Below are 19162 nucleotides of genomic sequence, written 5' to 3' on the forward strand. Positions count from 1 at the left end.
TCAAAGACATGAGCCGTGATTCATAGCAGGAATAACCCTCTTCCCTTCTGGACTCCCAAGTAAAACACCTGCAGGTCTGGTGAACTGGAACTTGGAAATGCAAAACTGAAAGGTGCACACGTGTATTCAGAACATGAAACTGCAGCTTTAACCTATGTGTGTTTGTTGTGGTGGTTTCTGCAGGCTGAATTTCTGTCACCTGAGTTCTGTGCAGTACTACCCAAGTGGAGTTGCTGACTGACAGAAGAGCGGTATCATAGTTTACCCCACAATATTAGCAACAAACATTAGAAAGCACATTCTCATTGTTCTAAGGTTCTTATTTTACCAAAAAACAATCAAGGGAAGCCATTAAAAATAAACTGATAGCAAAGCGTCTTTAACTGTTTCATCTCTGTCCCATTGTACCTGCCAAGCTGCTGTGCCACCACTGCTGGCAAATTCAGCAGCTTTACAGCCAGCTTGCATCCTCACTTCAGTATCTCCTGTGGTCAGGCATCCAATTAAATTAAATCCTGAGCAGTTTATCCATCTCAGGCTCAGCCCTTAAAACATTCTATTCACATTGGAAGACTGCTGTGATTTAAGCCTGCATGGCACACACATACAAACTCGTGGAGACTGGGCCTGGTTTGCACAGCCATTTATTTACACAAATGGCTGCAATTGAAAATGGTGAAAATTCCTGTATAGGTAATCATATTTGGAGGTTAACAATGCATATCTCATTGACCTCTGCCTAACATTTCTAGAATAGTCCTGGAAGCATTTTGGACTACCTGTACATGAAGATTCCCACCCTCTTTTTTCACTTTGGAGATGCTTAAGAGCCCTTCAATGTGGGAAGTTTAGCAAGCAGACAGACAGAACAAGTGGGTTTCAGTTCAGCATATGAAATCTGCTCTAGAAAAGTGGAAATGTAAAGCTCACATTGGAAAAAAATAATGATTTTAGTGCTTGGAGAAAATATGTAAATATTTTTTCAATAGCATTTAAGCTTTTAACATCCCTATTCTTTCAGAAAGACGGAATGAAGGATGTACCAGTATATACTGTGTTACATTAATGCTGAAAAATTTAAAAAAAAATCAACAACCCAACAGTGCAAAAAAGTTATGTAATAACTAAAAATCCCCATTAAGTATCAGGGTTTATAAAATTGTAAAAAGTGGTAATGTCTTCTAACAGTTTAGAAACTGTTAATATAATAATAATAGTAATAGTAATAATTCTGGGCTATTGCCAGGCAAGAAATATTAAAATAATTCAGTTTTCCAATTTCCTGTCATTTGAACTTTTATAATGCATCAGAGAGGTAAAAATCCACTGTGGTCTAATACTGAATGTGAAGTTTTGAGCAAATGGTTCATTTTTTTAAATTACTTGTTACAGTGAAAGAGAAAGTACAGGTAATTTTTGTCTAATAAACCCCACTTTTATGAATGACTCCCCCAAAATGTTTCTACATGACTTATGTGATACAGCTATCCTCTTCACCCTGCACTTTTAACCACTTGCATTACTGTGGTTTATCCCATCTCTGACCACTCTATGACAGGCTAAGTACTAAGTCTTTTTTTTCTCCTAGGACTATTCATAGTTTCTATACTCTCTGGATATTGGGACATGAATACCCACAGTGATGGTAAACACTAAGGGGCAGGAAGACTTTCTCCAGCTTCTGTGTAACCCTCACACATCTCTCTGATCCTTCACAGTGATGTTAAATACAATGAACAATGGTAGAAATAAAAACAATAGTTTTGTGAAGGTGTTTAGTGTGTTATCAAATTCATTGACACCACTAGGTGACATGGCAATGTTGGTGACAAAAGCCACCTGCTGTGGTCCCAAGAAAAGGACAACTCCCCACCCACAATTCAAATATCAGAGATGCTGATTAAAGGTATTTAAGGAGAGAAGAAAAACAGGATGTATAGCTTACATGAAGGCCACAACTTGAGGATGTCTTAAAGCACAGAGACTAAAGCTAACATTGGCATTAAGTTAAAGGTTAGCCAGAAAATAGCTTTCCCCCTCTTATTAGACATTATCAACATTCTCTGGTTTAGATCGTGGTATGTAGAGGCTACTGTAATTTCTTGCGGATTTGCACATCCCTTTCAGCCAGAGCAGCTTGGAGTAAGGCAGTTCTCTGACCAATAAAATACCAGGAGTATTTTATATGATGTAAGAGTCAGGACTGGGCCCTGACTTTCTGACACTTCTCAACTGCTGGGTGAGGGCAGCTGCAAAGCCCCAGCTCCCTCACCCTGATGTGTGGCTGTCCAGTCACAGAGGATGTCAGAGGCATCTGAGGCCCCATGCCCCGCCTGAGCTTGTGCCTGCACAGCACCCAGAGTCCTCGTGTTGCCATCCTTTTCCTGATGTCCTCACTCATGCCAAGAGGGAGAACTCAGCTGACATACTAACACAGGGAAAAGCCTGCTTGGAGGATCAGAGAATACAGCCCTAAGGGCTTTGAGAAATAAGTCTTTATAAAACCTAAGACCAAAAGAAATGCTTGCATTTCCTTTATGTTTCAACCAGTTATTTCTTTAAATGAACAAACATGCCATTGTTGAGTCTTCTCATAGGCTGGGGTTTGTTTAGTTTTTTACATTTTTTTTGCTTAGATGGTTTTTTTTTTCCTCCAACTGAGAAACAGATTTCTTGGGTCAAAAACCCCTTAAGAACTAGTGCAGAACTGACAAATGTGACTACCATAGAGGCAGGATAATTATACAAACTAGAATGGGGAAAGTTCAATTAAATATATTTTCTATAAATTGCTTGGAAAATTAAACTTGATGAATTTGTGCATTGGAAAACCACACAGAAAAGCATATCACGTAAGACCAGTTTCAAACTCTCTCAGAGCATTTGTCTGAAGACACAGCATCCTACAGCATTCCCATTTTCCCCATGTAGGGAAATATGATGCACCACCATGCTCAGCTACCTTGGCCTCTAGAAATTGGGCAGCTGGGGAATGAGGGAGTGGTGGAACTTGCTCCTGCAACAACCCCACCCACTGCATCCAAGGGCAGCTTTGGATGATCAAGGCCAAAGCTTCTATCCAAACTTATCTTAACATTAGCCTTTACAGAGAAAGAAAAGCTGATGTATCCCAGTATGCTTAAGCATTTTGCCTCACATCACAATAGGCTAGTAGTGGCAATGCTGGAATTAAAAGCAGTGTTTCCCCCCAAATGCCGGTGTAGTTCTCCAGGCACGAAGCCATCCACTCTGCTGGGTGACTGTTCTCAGCAGACAGTATGTCAGTGATAACAAGCAGCAAAAAGAAAAGATCGAGTGTAAGTATTCGCTCCCTGTTTGCTCTGAGACATTTCAACAGTGCGAAAGAGTCCTTGAGCTGACTCACCTAGCCAGCCAAGACTACCTCTTGGCTAAGGATTCATATGGAAATATGAAGATAGTGTTTCTGAAACCCACACCACTTTTTCCCTGTGCATAGATCACAGCCTGTAGGGCATATTGCAGGACTGCTTGAAGTTTCTGGCTGCAATAATTGCTGGTCCCATCTCCTTCTCTCTTTTCACGGTGGGAGTTTCCAGCAGATGGATACAATGCAGAGCAGCCCTGCTGCTGGGACTGGACCAGCTTGATGAACGAGTCCCTTTCCCCAGCTCTAATTTTCAGGATGTAAAAAGTAGTATAAACTATTCCTCTAAACGATTGTAACAATAACCAATATTTCTAAATCCTTTCGGAGGAAGTTCACCAACCTAAACCTATTCTTTCAGGACATACAGTCGTAACTAGAGAATGGCTAAAGGGACAATCAACTGACATATCTTTCAGCCTTGTAACCAAAACAGTCACAAAAGTGTTAATACAGTTTTAGTAACGAAAATTCTTAAAAGAGGAGGATTTAAAAATACTACGTTTAAAATGAATAAAACTAAGTAAGATTCCCTCTTGCAGATTTAATTACTTAGCAATTTTTGGAACAACACAGCTTACTTATTCCTCAACAGACTGTTTAAAAATATAGCATGAAAAAACTAGCGGGCAGATGTTTGACATTTACATTCTCAAGCAGTTCTGTGATCATTAATGTAGAGCCTCAGAAACAGGTTGTATAATCCTTGTGCAAGTGTGTCTGTGAAGAGATGGAACAGGTAAAAGAAAAATATGCAAAACCACCCACTGCAATACTTTCACTTGTTTTAAAACTCTGCATTGTTGCCCAGAAGGTTTTGTTGCCAGGCAATGCAAAAAACACAGGTGTGCAAAAAGAAGTCAGTGTTTAATGCCCAGCTTGTGATTTGGTACTGAATGTGACATGTTTCATTCTTATTGACCGCCCAGCTTCTCACACCTAATTTTTAGTTTAAAAGTGATTATTTTGCCTTCTGAAGGCAAGTAGTAAGCCAGCTATGTGTTTCTCCATGTCGCATCTGCTAGGGAGAGTGGATTCTGAAACCTCTCACAATCAAAATAAATGCTCATGTTAACATGAGCACATGTTCACATGTTCACATTCAGTTGTTCGAAGGGCTGCAGTAGCAGCAGAGGAGACAGCAGCAGCCAAAGGAAGGTGGCAATATCCAGCTGCAGCATCATTTACTATCTTTTGGTATCATAGACTAGATATGGAAAACACCTGCTATCCATTCCCTGAGGCTGCCACAGTATTTCTCTACGCAGTACACTTTCCAGTACTGTCTTGGTTTAGCTTTAAGTATCCTCAGTTCTGGAGGATTTGACAGCTTCTGTTGGGACCTTGGGCTGTACTCTTGCTGATTTTGCTGTTAGAATGTTTCTCTTGATTTTTCTAGCCTGCATTTTTATTTTCTTAACTTCATGCCACAGCTAATTATAGCTTACAGAGTGCAAATAGGAAAGGGGATGGGCAAGAAGGTAACACACCAGCCCAGGGAAAAGACGGTAGGCAGTGCTTTGAGATGCACCCACAAAGCAGCAGAGAGGGCCAGCAAGCAGCAGAGAAGTGAAGAAATAGGAAGTGAGGCAGCAGTCATGAAGAAAGTATGCAAGGAAGCAGTTACCCTGCAGGGAAGGAAAAACCAGGACAACTTTCAAGGGCAGAGATTAATGTAACTTGGGGGAGGCTGCAGTGACAGGATTTGGAAAATGGGAGAGAGGAACCAAATTACCAGGTGAAAATGGCCAGTGGATGCAGTAGCCAAAGAATCAAGGGGGAGGCAGAGGAAAACGGTAGGACCCAGGTAAATGAGCATAAAAAGAGTCACTATGCTTTTGTACCTACTTCAATTGTGCTTTGTGCCTCCTTAAACCAGAAGCAAAATTGCATTGGGTCAGGTCTTTGCCATAACGTTCTGCAGGCATATTTACACTGGACGCATGTGCAAAGGGATATGGTTTGCAACTGAGGTTAAAACTGAGCTACGCTAACAAAAGCAGTGAATGTTCAGAGTTATGCAGTCAGAACCATACTTTCACCAGCACAGTTTGTGTCATTCAGACAATGATAAGATAACCCAGGCTGGCAAGAGCACAGTTTTGCTATTGTAAATTGTATTGGGGGTATAGATACCTCTGCTGCAGCATACAGGGGTGTAACTACACCAGGAGAGCTCTTTGTCAAAACGGCCATGCTCTGTGAACAGAATGTCCATAATGGAGACATGAGTAAGAGAGGTAAAAGGAATTCTTCTACTGACATTATGACTTCCACAACCACAGCAAAAACTGTCAGCACAAGTTTTTTCCTGGCAAACGAAGATAGCTTTTTAGACCAGAGGGGTGTAAGATATGGACATATTTTAGATAACTTCTGAAGCTTTCATACAGGAATGTATTTGCTTCTACAGAAAGAAAACTCAATAATTGCAAAGTGTCTGAATATTAGGACAATGTGGATAAGAGCATTTAACTCCTAATATTGACACTTTTACCTTCATTATCATTCAAAATTCACTTGTTTTTATATAAGGGATTCTTGAGAAGAAAGTATTCTCAATAAGTTTTTCAGCATTCCTGTCTTCAACTTGGGTAATAGATAATACACTCCATAATATTCTTTCATTCTGTGCAATACAAAGAAGGTGAAAATTCTTTTCATGAGCATATAGAGAGAAAAGATTTGGTAGATAAACTTTTCTTTTTAATTATTTTGGTGGTCAGAAGGGACTGTACTCTAACTGAAATGAAACTTGAAAAGGAAAAAACCCTAAAACACTATTATCAAAATGAGCCCAAGAGACCTGTTACCTGAAATGATTCACTGTATGGAAATCTCAGCTCTTGAAACAAATGATTTCTAAGAACACAGACATCAGCCTCTTCCTCAAAAGAGCTCCAAGTAACTAGAAAAGGCAGAAGACATTTAAACTCCCAAATTTCAGGTTGCAATCAGTGTTTACAGCAAAGGATTAAATCTCTTGGGATTAATGTCTATGAAAATATCCTGAAATCCTAACAGTCATGCAAAATTTTTCCTGCAGCCTCTTGTGAAGTGGTAATAGACTGCTGTGGCTCTCTAAACTTAGCAGAGAAATAAATTTCTGAGCTATAAATTTTGATTAAATGGCAACTGCAAATAAGATTTCCTCTAATAATTTCCTGAACAATTTTATGTACTCACTTCACATACACCTTCTGAGCTTGTTTCATTAGGCTGTTTTCCTCTATGTCCTTTCCCTTGCAGGAGTGGTTGAAGGTAATTCTTAGAGTGCAAACGAACAGCCTGAATAGTTAAGCATAATGATTTTTAAAATGGTTGATTGCAAAGAAAAAAAACCAAGAAAAGTCTCGAGGGTAGACCCTAGTATCACTAGAATAAGAGTTGTACAGCAGGCAATCCAAGAGGAAGCTGAGGAGAACAGTGCTAAAGTGAACAGTGGCACAGTGGATTGGAGCACTGTACTCTTACCTCTTGAGATTTATATGTAAAGTCTGATTTAAAATACACATAAAAATGAATTTGATCAATTCACATTAGAGCCTTCTAAGCAGTGGTCCTCATGTAAAAATACCATCTGTTGAAGGACATTAATACACTCCACCATTGCTTATGCCCCTACACAAATATATACATGTTAAATAAGGCTAGAAAGCTGCTTGAGAGTTCTGACTGAAAAGTAAGATTGCTTTTGTTCCTGTTTATCTGGTATTTATAGAGTTTTGCTATGGTTATGTGCAATAAAGAACTGCATAGTGAATATTCTCCTAAGTGACTTGAGATTCAGAACTGTGGTTTCTGCTGTAAATGGGAGTGATTCAGCTCAGAAGATCTAGTGTGTCCTTCTCTAGGCACAGACTTAATCAGTCAAACTCCTGCCTGATGTTTTTGTGTTGATGCCTGGTCCACCAGCCAATGGACACAATTCACCACAGTCCATACACTTTTTTTGGGATAATCTCAAAGACAGATCCACAGATGATGTTCCTGGTCTAGACTCCAGGTTACTGACACAGCAAAAGAGAGGAAATGTTCCCTGTGCCAGCTTGAATGTGATGATTCAGTAGAGCTGGTATCATTAGTCCTGTCCTATGATGAACACCACATTACCCAACCACACTGGAAAAGAATGAGCAGGCTCAGATTTCCTATCTGGAAACTGATGGTTGTTGCAAAACTTGGTACTGGGATAATATTGCATGCAAATAGGAGCTACAGCAAAATCTTGTGGCAGTAAATTGAGGCTAAATTGGCATAAAAGTGGTGAGTTTTGGAGAGCTGGGACAACAGTGGAATGAAGAGAAAGTTAAGATGGGAGTGGTGTATCACAGTTCAGTATACAAACGTTTGGTAGCATGGAAATTAATACAGACAGTTCCTGGCATGATTTTGGGCTAGGGCTGACTGCAGGGGACTGCTGTACAGCTGGGGTACTCATGTGAAAATGTTAGCAGTATATGTAATAAAAACCACCAAACTGGAATTGTACAGAAATAAGTTATTATTGAAACACAGCTGTACTTTGAACAAAGCGTAGAGGAATTTATAAGACAATGATTTGCCAAAGGGAACAGCATAAACTTATCTCAGCCAGAGAGCCACAACCAGTTCCTGTGGCTGCTCCCCATCACCAAGCACAAACCCCACTTCCCTCCAGCAATGAAATGGGGACCAGAAGCTTTAATTGCATGGTGTGCTCCACATCAATTCCTATAAATTGATGTCCTTTCTTCGCATGAACTAAAGACACATGCCGAGTATCTTGCAACTTTTTTCATCCTCTTTATCATTGCTATCACTCTTATAATATGAAAGTTGATCACAAGTGAATTGTAATTATTCAGCTAGCAGCTAGTGGTGAGAACATCAAAGCACAAGTATGTTTATAGGGTTAATGCATGATTATTTTAGCATCCCAAAGGCTTTGGAATGCCATACCATCCAATTATCCCAGGGCTATGTGAGAAGAGGGAATTTCATGTAATTAGGAGGGCCTAAACTAAGCTTTCAGGATCAGTAAAATACATCATGCCACAATTCACACTGCCAGCTGTTTCTCCACAAATTTTACAGAACATAATACTACCTTTCTTAGAATTTAAAAAGTGAAACAAACATGTAAAGTCAGACTATATAATTAGTACCTACATTTTAGTTTTTAAATAGAAAAATCATTACATCTGCCAGACATCATAACTGTACATATGAGATTAAGTCATATTTTCTGTTTCTGCTAGGAACCAATACTTCACCTATAATCAATAAATTAAAAAAAAAGGTGCTTTCATTTTTTTTTGTTTTTTTTTTAGTTAGGATGCCTGTAGTCAGATATTTGATTCTGTATTTTCTAGGCACCTACACAGCCTGATTTTCAGAGATGTTGAGCACATTCATTGCTTCTGTGGCTGCTGAGCAACCCTGAAACTTAAGCATGTGAGTACGAATTAGATGCCAAACTACAGTCATCTCATTTTAAAAATTAATAGCATGATGAATATAACCAGTTCTGTGATCTCTGATGAAAATAGGATGAAAATGAATGGAAATATTTTCCTGCATCTCAGGATTAGTTTAAAAGTGAAACTTGGTGAGAAATATTAATTTAGAATCCTCTACAGTTTGTAGAATATGCTGCAGCATGTTGAAGCACTTGGAAAGCTATTACTAAGAAAACAAGTTAGATTCTTCCCAATGAATTCTAAAGAGTTGGGAAAAGTGGTGGTGGCCACTGTGATTAAAGGGAGATAGGAAGATTGCTGTGAACACAAGAGAAAAGGCTTTCAGGAATACAAATAATATAATGAAGAAATAGGTTGAGCTTCAATGAGGAGTGACATAAGTAATGAGTCGTTTATATAGATAGTTTGAAAAATTATATGTTTGGTAAGGGGTTTTTTTTTATTATCAAGCACCAATAGTGATTTGTACACAGAATGACAAAATGATCTCCTAAAGAGATGTGCTATAGCCTGTATGCGTGAAAAATTAGAGGATGGAGTCAGCTATCTGTCACTGGAATACAGTTTCCTGGTACAGTGGAAAGGGGGTAGTATGCAGATAACAGCAAAGAGAGCGGTTAATAATATTGCATAACAGACATCCACTTGTAAATGTGACCTGCAAACACCTTTAAACAGTCCAGTAATATAACACGTTTGCCAAATGCTTCTGAATATGACAAGGTTCCGTGGGTTATTAACTTAAGCACTGAATACCTTTGTGCTTTGTGACTTTGCAGGGTTCTGGTGATCTGCTCTTAGTGACGATGCTGCATGCTCTCTGCTGATTGTGTCTCATCCATAAACCCTTCCTGCAGACCTCACAGCACCCACAGTTAGAAAGATAAATGTTGACTTACTACAATGCTTTGCATTCTTTGGGGCCTACTTTTCATTTCAGCATTTTATTTATCATTTGGCACTCACATTAACTCTGCAAAGCAAAATTCCTGATCCCATTACACAGACACACTGGTCCATTGTAGGAATATACAGATTTATAGTATCACCCACACAGTGCTTTCAGGGGAATTCTTTGGAAAACGTGTGTCTGACCCAGTGCAAGGCTGTTACAGCACCTGGAGGTAAAATGGTATAAGGATGACAAGGCTCAGCTTCAGATTAATAAAATGTACAACATGTACTACTGGTTGTACATCTTACACAGACCTTCCACCCTACCTTTGCTGCTTGGGTGGAAAAATATATTGAGTTGGAGAAGAATGAAGATGCAATGTAATTACTTTCCTCCCCTACCCAGAACCCTAAATCTGCATGTGCATTTCAGTTGCTTTAAAAACGAAACTGAAAATACCATTAATAAATTCAGATATCAGATTAAGGAGCAGTGCCTCTGGTATCAAAGTTGTTTACATGTTTCAGTGGAATTAATTACTGTTTTTTTTTTAATTGGAAGGATTTTAATTCCAAGTTACTTTGTGTTTCTCATAAAAAAAATCCTCAGTGTCTCGCTGGGCATATTCAACAGCAAGAAAAAAGGCAGCATAACTGACAGATCAAAGTGCTTATAAAACTGTTCCTGAATGATCCAACCCTTGTTACATCCTATAAGACTAGTTTCTAAGGCCTGCTCCAAGAAAATATAAAGGTACAGAAATGCTGAATATAACCAGCTGTAAGGAATTCCAAAACTGTGTAATTTGCCTACTATCAATTTTCTGAACAATATTAAGAGATATACAGTAACACTTAGTAATAAAATAATACCACTTAAATTACTAGAAACCATCCTGATTTCAGAAAACAAAGGAAGAGATGCTGTTTGTATGATGTATAGACTGTTTCAAGGCTAATAACTGGTTAAAAGAGAAATAGCTTTTTTTTCTTATTGCAAATATTTCTGCTAGGATCTTGACAAGATCTGAAGAAGACCACAGTAATGATATCACACTGCACAAATATTTTCTTATCTAAGATGCTATTCTACCATAGCCAAGCTTAAGAGTAGATGCTAACCTTGAATAAACTTTTGCTGCTTTGTGTGTACTAATAAGGTGTTGGAGAATTCTCCATGCAATGATACTCATATGTAATATTTCTGCAACAGCTCTGGCTGTCTGATTTCATGTTATGCTCTTCACCAAGAATCTTAGCTCACTTCCCAGTAAAACAGACAGTTTTGGGAGCACCATTGCACAGCTGAAGGAACTGAGGCAGTGAGAGAGCAGCTAATCAGCAAGATGTAGAAAGGCCAGGAACAGGAGCCCCCCTCTCCTAGCTCTGGTCCTGCTTATATCAACAGTGTGCACTTCAGTGCATGACACAGAGTAGGCTCCCACTAAACGAGGAAGGGAGCTCTCAGCTGTATAACCATGCTTAAAGAAAAAGGTTTAGAAATTGCAGAAGTTGCATCACTGACTGGTACACTTTTACAGCATCTGAATGCAAACCAGCCTGGAGCTGGACCTCTGCTCTTTACATACTGGTAATAAAAAAAGAATCTGCTGGTCTTTAACAACTCAGGAACAGACACAAAAACAAATATAGGGAATGATGGATTGATGCTCCTAGGAAGGCAGGCTGTGGGCTGAATAATACAGGGGAAAAAAAGAGAGAGCACAAAGTAGGCGGGGAAAGGAGGAACGGCTAAAGGGAAGGATTTTGCCTTGTTCAGTGCTTTTTTTGTGAGGTTCACGCCTGACCTTAACTTTTAGGGTGAAAAAGCCTTGTGACACAGCAGAGCTGGTGTGCGTTTGTCACATGGAGAAATAATTTGAGGAGAGTGTACAGGTGTTTCCTGTGTTGTAGAAATCATCTCTACAGAGACTCTTGTTTGCGACTACCCAAGACTTCAAAGAAAATACCAAGATGGATGTGTAAAAGGTCCTGCCAATACCAGGATCCACCATCTATTTTCTAGTTACTAAAACAGACACAGACACAGACACAGCTCCTGGGAATGCCTAGGAGGAAGCTCCATCAATGGCAGCTCTTCAAAACAGCCCTAGATGTAAAGATGATTCTTCCTTTACCATTCCCTGCTGGTAGCATCCCTAGTGAACATTTCTAGAGTCAGGACCCTACGTTTTTGTAATATATTTCTCTCAATATCCTGATTTTTCTTAAATTGTTCTGCTGCTGACCACCTGTACTGGAAGGCAGAATTTCATTTTCAGTCTTAGCTTGTATGCTTCAAACCCAGCCCCTCTCACTCTAGCATGATGCTACTATTTGTTTGTATCAGCTTTTGGGTCAGGAAGCTTCTCCTGCAAAATGACATCTACGATTTCTTCTAAACTTTATTTTTTTAATTTTGCGGCACTCAGTTCTGATTTTTCAGAGCAAGCTGTATACAATGAGACTGTGCTTTTCAGAGGTGCTGAATAACCCATTCTGACCTGAAACACTTTGCTACACATCAAAAAATGGAGTGCTGAGAGGTACTGAGAAATCTTTGGTTGGAAAATGGGGACTCAGAATGGAAGCTGGTGTGCTTTGCCACATCCGTATCCATGTCTTCCCTCCTCAGACCTTCAGTGCAGAACAAGCACTGCCAAGTGGCTGCAAAGGAGCTGATCTGTCAGGCAGGCACTCTAACTGTGCCCTGGGCTTGGGTGGGAGGACCTGTGCACAGACCTGTGACCTGAAGCACAACCCTTTTGAAGGAGAGAAAAGAGTACAGCCTTGGGCAATGAAACCTAATTTCACTCCAAGGAGTGTTAGTTAATAGGAACTCAGAGAAAGCAGGATTATACCACAGTGACTGTTTCCAATGAAGTACGAAATGTCTGCATCTCTCATGGTCCAGTCACTGCAGAGCCTCTCCCGTGGGTGTTGGCTGACTTACAGTGAATTAAGATAAGGGGAACTGGGTGGGTAATTAAGGCTTTTATATGCATGTTTTGAAACAGGATCCAGTAAATTCACAGCTAAAATTTTGAAAAAAACAGAGCAGGTTAAGCATTTTAAGTCCATCATGTTCTTACTTGCAAGATGCAAATTTTTCAAGCTCTTGCTGTAGCATCTCACTGGAAAAGGGGCTATAAATCGTGAAATATCTGACTTTTGTTGTTTGGGACACTACAAAAACCGGGGAAATATGTTTAATGAACATTCTTCTTGTTCAAAGCATTTCAATAGTTCAGCTCTGATATTGTTTCAAAACTGTTTTCTCAGGGCCCTTCAGCACTTGGCGTTACGAAAAAAAGTTGTCAGACTGGTTTTAACACATCTTTTCAATACTGATAAGCAAAAGTTCACTGAAATAATTCCCAATAAGATACGTGTGGGGATATACCTTTCTTAAGGCTTTCTCGCTGGATTCAAACTTTAAGGAGACCTGTTGCATTCCAAGCTTAAGCAGCCTCTTTCAAAGTTATTAGAAAAGTACAGGGATGCATCAGATGCTGTGCTGAGGAGAGTCTATGTCACATCCTGTTAACCATGGCTGCTTTTAAACCTGTTTCGTAAGCGAAGTGAGTGACTGACAGTCTTCAGCTGCAAACAGCTTTGAAACTACATGAGCTGAGCTTTCCAAAAGAAAACCAGTCACTGCTGTATTTTGGTTGCTAGAGGTAAAACACTCGATAAATAGCTAGTTTTTCTTAATTAAGTAAACGATTTAATCTTGAGGCTACTTTGCTTAATAATGCCATCATTAAAATGATAATGGGCTTTGAGGTCCTTATTCAGCTTGGTATGGCATCCTACCTTTGCTGCTATTGTTTCATCCTGTTTACACAGAAGTTTTTGCAATTCAGCCTGGTAAGAGCAAGATACTAACCAAGGAAATAAAGCTCAAAAATAGCATGTGGCTAAATCTTTGAGTCTATCTTAATAGGGTCCAATCTATCCTCCCCTTGAAGCCCCACAGGCACTTTAGTAGGATGCAAAATAGTTCCTCTGCTAGGTACAAGCAAGATGAGCTAATACATTTTTTAAAATTATTATTATCTGCTTTGGAAATGAGGCTTTTAAAAGCCAGAACATGCTAAAATTACTCAGAAAATAAGTATTTTACTACACCATGCACACTAGCTTGCTAACATGATTTGGTAAAAATTAATACTTCTTTTCTCTGTAATAACCATGGGACTCAGCTGAACACAGCTAGAGAAAGCCCTATTTAATTAGTGCCCCCCCGGTTTTCTAGTGTACAAGTTAAAGCAAGAACAAAGCAAAAATACTTTGGCAGATGGACTCAGCTATCAAACCTGGAACCTTCCTATGCTTCTTTTTCCACACTTGTGCATTAACCACCAGCCTCTCACTGCAGATTAAACCCATACCCAAATCTTGGCAATTAAGGTCTAGTCTGAGATGCTGTTCAAAGCAGCTACAGGTTAAGGTCAAATTTTCTGTTATACCTAAGCTGTGCTTCATGCTTTGTCTCATTATCTGCTCCTTCTGGGGACCTCTAAGACATCCATGCAGATTAAGAGTGGCATCAAGGTCCCTGTCATTTACCCTTGAATTGAAAGGCCTTTGCCAGAGCCAAGAAAAACTCGAAAGCAGCAACTTTCTGGCCACACCTCCTTCCTCACATCATCCCTACAGAAAGGGGCGGGGGGAATAGATAGGAAACACCATGCTCCTGCACAGCGCACATGGGGTCATATGACTGTTTCCACAAGGCTTAGCATGCCCTTTGCTTGGCCAGAGTGGTATAAAAAGGGCCCCAGACTGACAACAAAACCAGACCCTCCCTGCCAGTAAGGGAAGAAATAGCTGGTAACACAAGCACTTCTTCTGTAATGTGTAATTTTCCCAACTCACTGGGTTACCTCAACATGCAGGGAAAATATGCTGGTAATAGGTGGGACCATCAAAACTTTTTGCGGCAGCCCCCAAAGAGGAAGTTGCTAACCTGGCATTTTCACTGATAATGACAGAGACTTGTGGGATGCCCCTGCCCAGATCTGCAAGACTGCTCAATGGCCCTTGCAAGCAGAGGCCCTTGCAAGCAGATGGCAAGAAAGACTGTCCACTGAGCGCTCTGCATTGCCAGGAAAGTTGACAAAACCAAGTAATATTGTTCCACTAAAAAATAAGCATGACATACCTAAGCCTTTATAGATCTTAAAATGGTGGATGAAGACTGTCTAAATATTTTCCATTGCTAGAGGCAATAGGCTACACTTATCCATAAGGTATCACCCAGGCCCTCCACTGAGTTCTGTGAACAAAAACCTTCATGGTCCATAGGACTTATACCATTATTGGTTTCTACTTCTTTTTTCTTCTTCATTAAAGAGGAGTAGTGGTACAATATATTACTTATATTTCACCACAGTTTGCTTATATCCGTGTACCTTTTATTATTAAAGTCATCTTTTAGTAGAAAATGATGGGGAAGTCAACTGGAAAAATTATCTCACAGAAAAAGTAGAAAGAGTAATATTCTTTATGCATCCTCGAATGTCCTTGAATTAAAGGGCATGGATGCTTTTAAATACTGAGTAGCTTTCAGAGGCGAAATAAGCTAAAGGGATGTTTATCTACAGCAATACCTCCTTGACAAATAATTCAAAGGAGCAAAAGGAATAGCTGCACAGTTTGCTCCAGTGACTTTTGTTCCCTTAATGAAATGTACACAAATATCCTCATCCATTGACTGGAGGCACACCTATCTGCTTCGTGGCCTGCACTGACACAGTCCGTGTGTCTGCTCACTCCTGATGCATCTGTAAGCTTGACAGCTCAGTTCTCCTCTGTGGATCCTCTGGCTGGGAGCAGAATCAGTCTCACGTACAGTAACACATTCTTTCTTTAGAACACCAGTGTTTTAGAAAAGACACAGCTCTGGAAGAAAACTAAAGAAATGAATATATTGCAGCATCTGTCTCCTGTGATTCCTTTCACTTCACATTCTAATTCTCAGAAGTGATTTCCAACACTTGTGAATGAAAGTCTGCTTCTCTGTTAGAGGAAGATAGATGACAACAACTGGAGGAAACAGGGAGAAATTATGCATAACTGGGCCTCAAGTTAAAATTTTTTGCTTGTTATTTTAGTTTGCTTTCCACTTTGAAAGTAGTTTGTGGATTTCCTACAGGAGCAGGGTTGATGGGTTCTCTCTTTTAATCTAAGTAACAATATTGAAAAATGTTAGTCTAAAGTAACAATGCTAAGAAGAAGATGGACGCAAATTTAAGGTTTTGAGTCAGCCTTCACCTTCTTTCACACCCCTTAACATCCAAAAACTCGAAAACTTCAAAAATTCAGGCCATCAAACAAAAATTTTTTTGCACTGAAAAGGGCTGCTTGGGGCTACTGCAGAGTTGTGGGTGAGCTCTGTACCTCATGCTACATCACTAAGGCAGTTTACTTCTATCTCTGTTTTCTTAGTAGTTTACAACACATAGGTGATAAATTCTGAGAGTTTTATTGCATGAGAAAATATAAAAGTCCTGTACTTAACCAATACCGTTTGTTGGGATATTTTCTGAGCATTTCCTGACCCAACTGCAAGAGTTATCCACCCTGTACAGCTTCAGCTTCCTCCTCTTCCTCCTCCATTTAGCAAGGCTCACCTATGCTATTTACTGCATCATTGCATCCAAGCCAAACTTGGTTACTGCGGCAACTAAGTTTTTCTTCTCAAAGGGTCACAGGGAAACACATCCTTCAGGATCCCCTAGTAACCGTCAGCCGGCAGGACTGGGGAACATCAACACTGAAATGCCTGCTTTCCATCGCTAAGGCAGCGCCGCCTGCGCCTGCAACAAGGGGGGCAGAGTCTAGTTACATTCCTGACCCACTTTCACATCCCTCCCTCCTCCTCCTCCCTCTCCTCCTCCCTCCCAGCGCACAGCAGCAACCAGCAGGGCAGCAGAGCCTCCATTTAGCAAGGCTCGCACACCCGCAGCCCCCGAGCTGTCTCCTAGCAAGCGGCGGCAGCGCAGGTTTCCCCAGCAGCATGCGGGGAACGGGAAGGGGCACTGCGGACCTCCAGGAAAGGAGGGCTTCCCTGCCGCCACCCTGTCTGGGCAGCGGTGCTGCTGCTGTCCTTTGGCCAGCCCTTTCATGACCCGCATCGATGCCTGCACCCACAGCAGTGCAGCGTGAGGCTGTGCCCCTTCCCTCCGCTTCCCACTTGGACGAGTGTTCAGCTTCCTCTCCCAGCACGCCTTCCGCCATCCCCTCGCCCCCGGTCAGCCTGGATGCGCACACCTGACTACCCCGCTCCCCTTCTCGCCCACCTCCTTGATGTAACCCCGCCATTCCTCTCCCACTCTCAGGCTCCTGGGCTCGTCCCTTTCCCCAGATAATTGCAACACCTCCCCTCGCCTTGCAGAGTGGCGGGCGGGCAGGTGAGTAAGAGGAGGGCGCTCCGTCTGTTCCCCTGGCAGGGACACTCCCTTTCCCTGCGGGCAGCTGAGAGGGATTTCTCCCCACGCCGGGGCAGACATTGCACCCCACCTCTCCTCACTTCGCCAGCGGGGCTGCCCACTTATCCCCGGCCCTGTGCTAGGGGCAGCCGAGGCCTGTGCAGGCCGCGGGAGGCAGCTGTTTGGGAAGGGGGTGTGGAGAAGCCTGGGGCAGGTGGCACCCTGAGGGTACCGCCGTTTGGAATGTGGCTGGGGCTCCCGAGCTCCAGGACGGGGGCTGCCACCTCCGGCTGCCGGGCCCCGCCTTTCCCGGCTGCCTGCAGGGAACAGGGCCGTGCCTGAGGCCAGGAGAGAGGAGGGTGGCCCCCAGCATGGCCGGGTTTGGGATACACGGCGGGAGCTGAAGGAACGGGCAGCTCCCCGAGGATGCGGATGTGCCGGGCCTGAGGGCACGGGCGGTGGGAACACTCCCTCAGGGGAGCCCTGGGGTGCCACACGGACCGGCCCACCGTGCTGGCCACGAGACACGCTAATAGAACCTTTTTTTTTTTAATGTTTATTTTTCAGTTCTGCTATTGCAAAATACCAGCTCTGACCAGCTCCTTGCTGCGGAGCCCAGCCTGCAGGAATGCCCTGGTTTGTGCCAAGCAAGTGCTCCTGTTGCTCAGTGTTAGACACCTGCCGGCCCAGGGACATGAGCTGGTGCGGGACAGGCAGTCCTTGGCCAACAAAAAGCAAAAAAAGGGATTTCCTACTCCCTCCACAGTGAAAAGGAGCCTCAGTTTTAAAATTATAACTAGGTTTCATGTGTTTCTCTCTCAGCCCCTTTTTTGGGGCTCTTTTTTTGGGTGGTAGAAATGTGAATAAAAAGAGCCATTTAATTTCTGAATGCAAAAAGCGTCTGCTTAAAAATTGGTTCACTGTTCTTTGTCCTTGTATAACTTAAACCCACCTGTTTTCAAGTTTGGGCTTGATACATATTTCTGCTCCATTCCTGTAAGCACTTCAGCACATGTTACACATATGCTTACATCTGCAGAGTCTGGGGCCTGAATCTTCTATGTCACCCTAAATGTTTAGTGCTGTACCACATTTACAAACCTGGCTGAGTAATAGATTAATAATGACTCAAAATAACATGACACATAAACAGTATATTATTTCCATCACAGTGGAAACAGTGGTTTTCCAGATATTCTTTCTCTCTATGTAAATGTGTGTGTGGCAGAGGTTCAGGTACTCAGTATGAAGTACATTTGTGTTTATAATTATTAAATTTGAACTAAACCTTCATACTTCTCAATTAACCGAACATTTTACACATAAAAGGGCCACAAAATGTATTTATTATTTACATAAGCTTTAAAACAGCATGCACTGTCCTGTACGCTGCCAGTACTAAGCTGCTAGCAGTACCTCAAGCATCTTTAAACTCTCCTCAGGGTAAGCCGTGTACTAGGGAAGAGTTACACATCTGCAGGGAGCTTTGTAGGGACACAAGATTGCACACATATTATTTCACGCCCTGAAAATGTTTTTTAGGTTTAGTGATTACACTGGGCTTCCCTGCATCTGTCATGACCATGAATGACAGTGACTGCATGCTGTGAAGTACATTTGTCAGTGGCAGATGTTTAACTGGAAATGAGAAAAGAAAAATCAGAAAAAAACCTAGCAGGAACCACTGAGAAAATAATAACTGCAGTGATAGGTGTAAAAACTACTAAACTGATTTTGAGTGCAGTATTTTTCACTGAGTAAACAAATCTTGTGGTTGAAATAATACACACTTCTGAATAAGCAGCAGTAGCTGTGCTGCAAATGCATTTTTCACCTTTTCAGAGCTTTTGAAGAACTTAAAATGCAGTGACTATTGGCAAAACAGTTTGATGGCTTATTAAAACAGTAGTATCCTCATTCCTAATGTCAGAAGACACGACTGAAACAAACTTCCAGGCTGTTTC

General features: G+C 41.4%; 1 long non-coding RNA gene across 1 annotated transcript; it reads right to left on the reverse strand.

Moving 5' to 3' along the window:
- Positions 1-15214: 15214 nt before the first annotated feature.
- Positions 15215-17124, reverse strand: LOC146441548 (uncharacterized). Its single transcript, XR_014849956.1, has 3 exons — positions 17041-17124; positions 16401-16586; positions 15215-15680 (listed from the first exon to the last, which is right to left on the reverse strand). It is a non-coding gene; the product is annotated as an uncharacterized LOC146441548 (long non-coding RNA).
- Between the last annotated feature and the right edge of the window lie 2038 nt (positions 17125-19162).

The sequence above is a fragment of the Lichenostomus cassidix genome, chromosome 2, assembly GCF_008360975.1.
Source record: "Lichenostomus cassidix isolate B80296 chromosome 2, HeHo_3.0, whole genome shotgun sequence".
Classification (NCBI taxonomy): Eukaryota; Metazoa; Chordata; class Aves; order Passeriformes; family Meliphagidae; genus Lichenostomus; species Lichenostomus cassidix.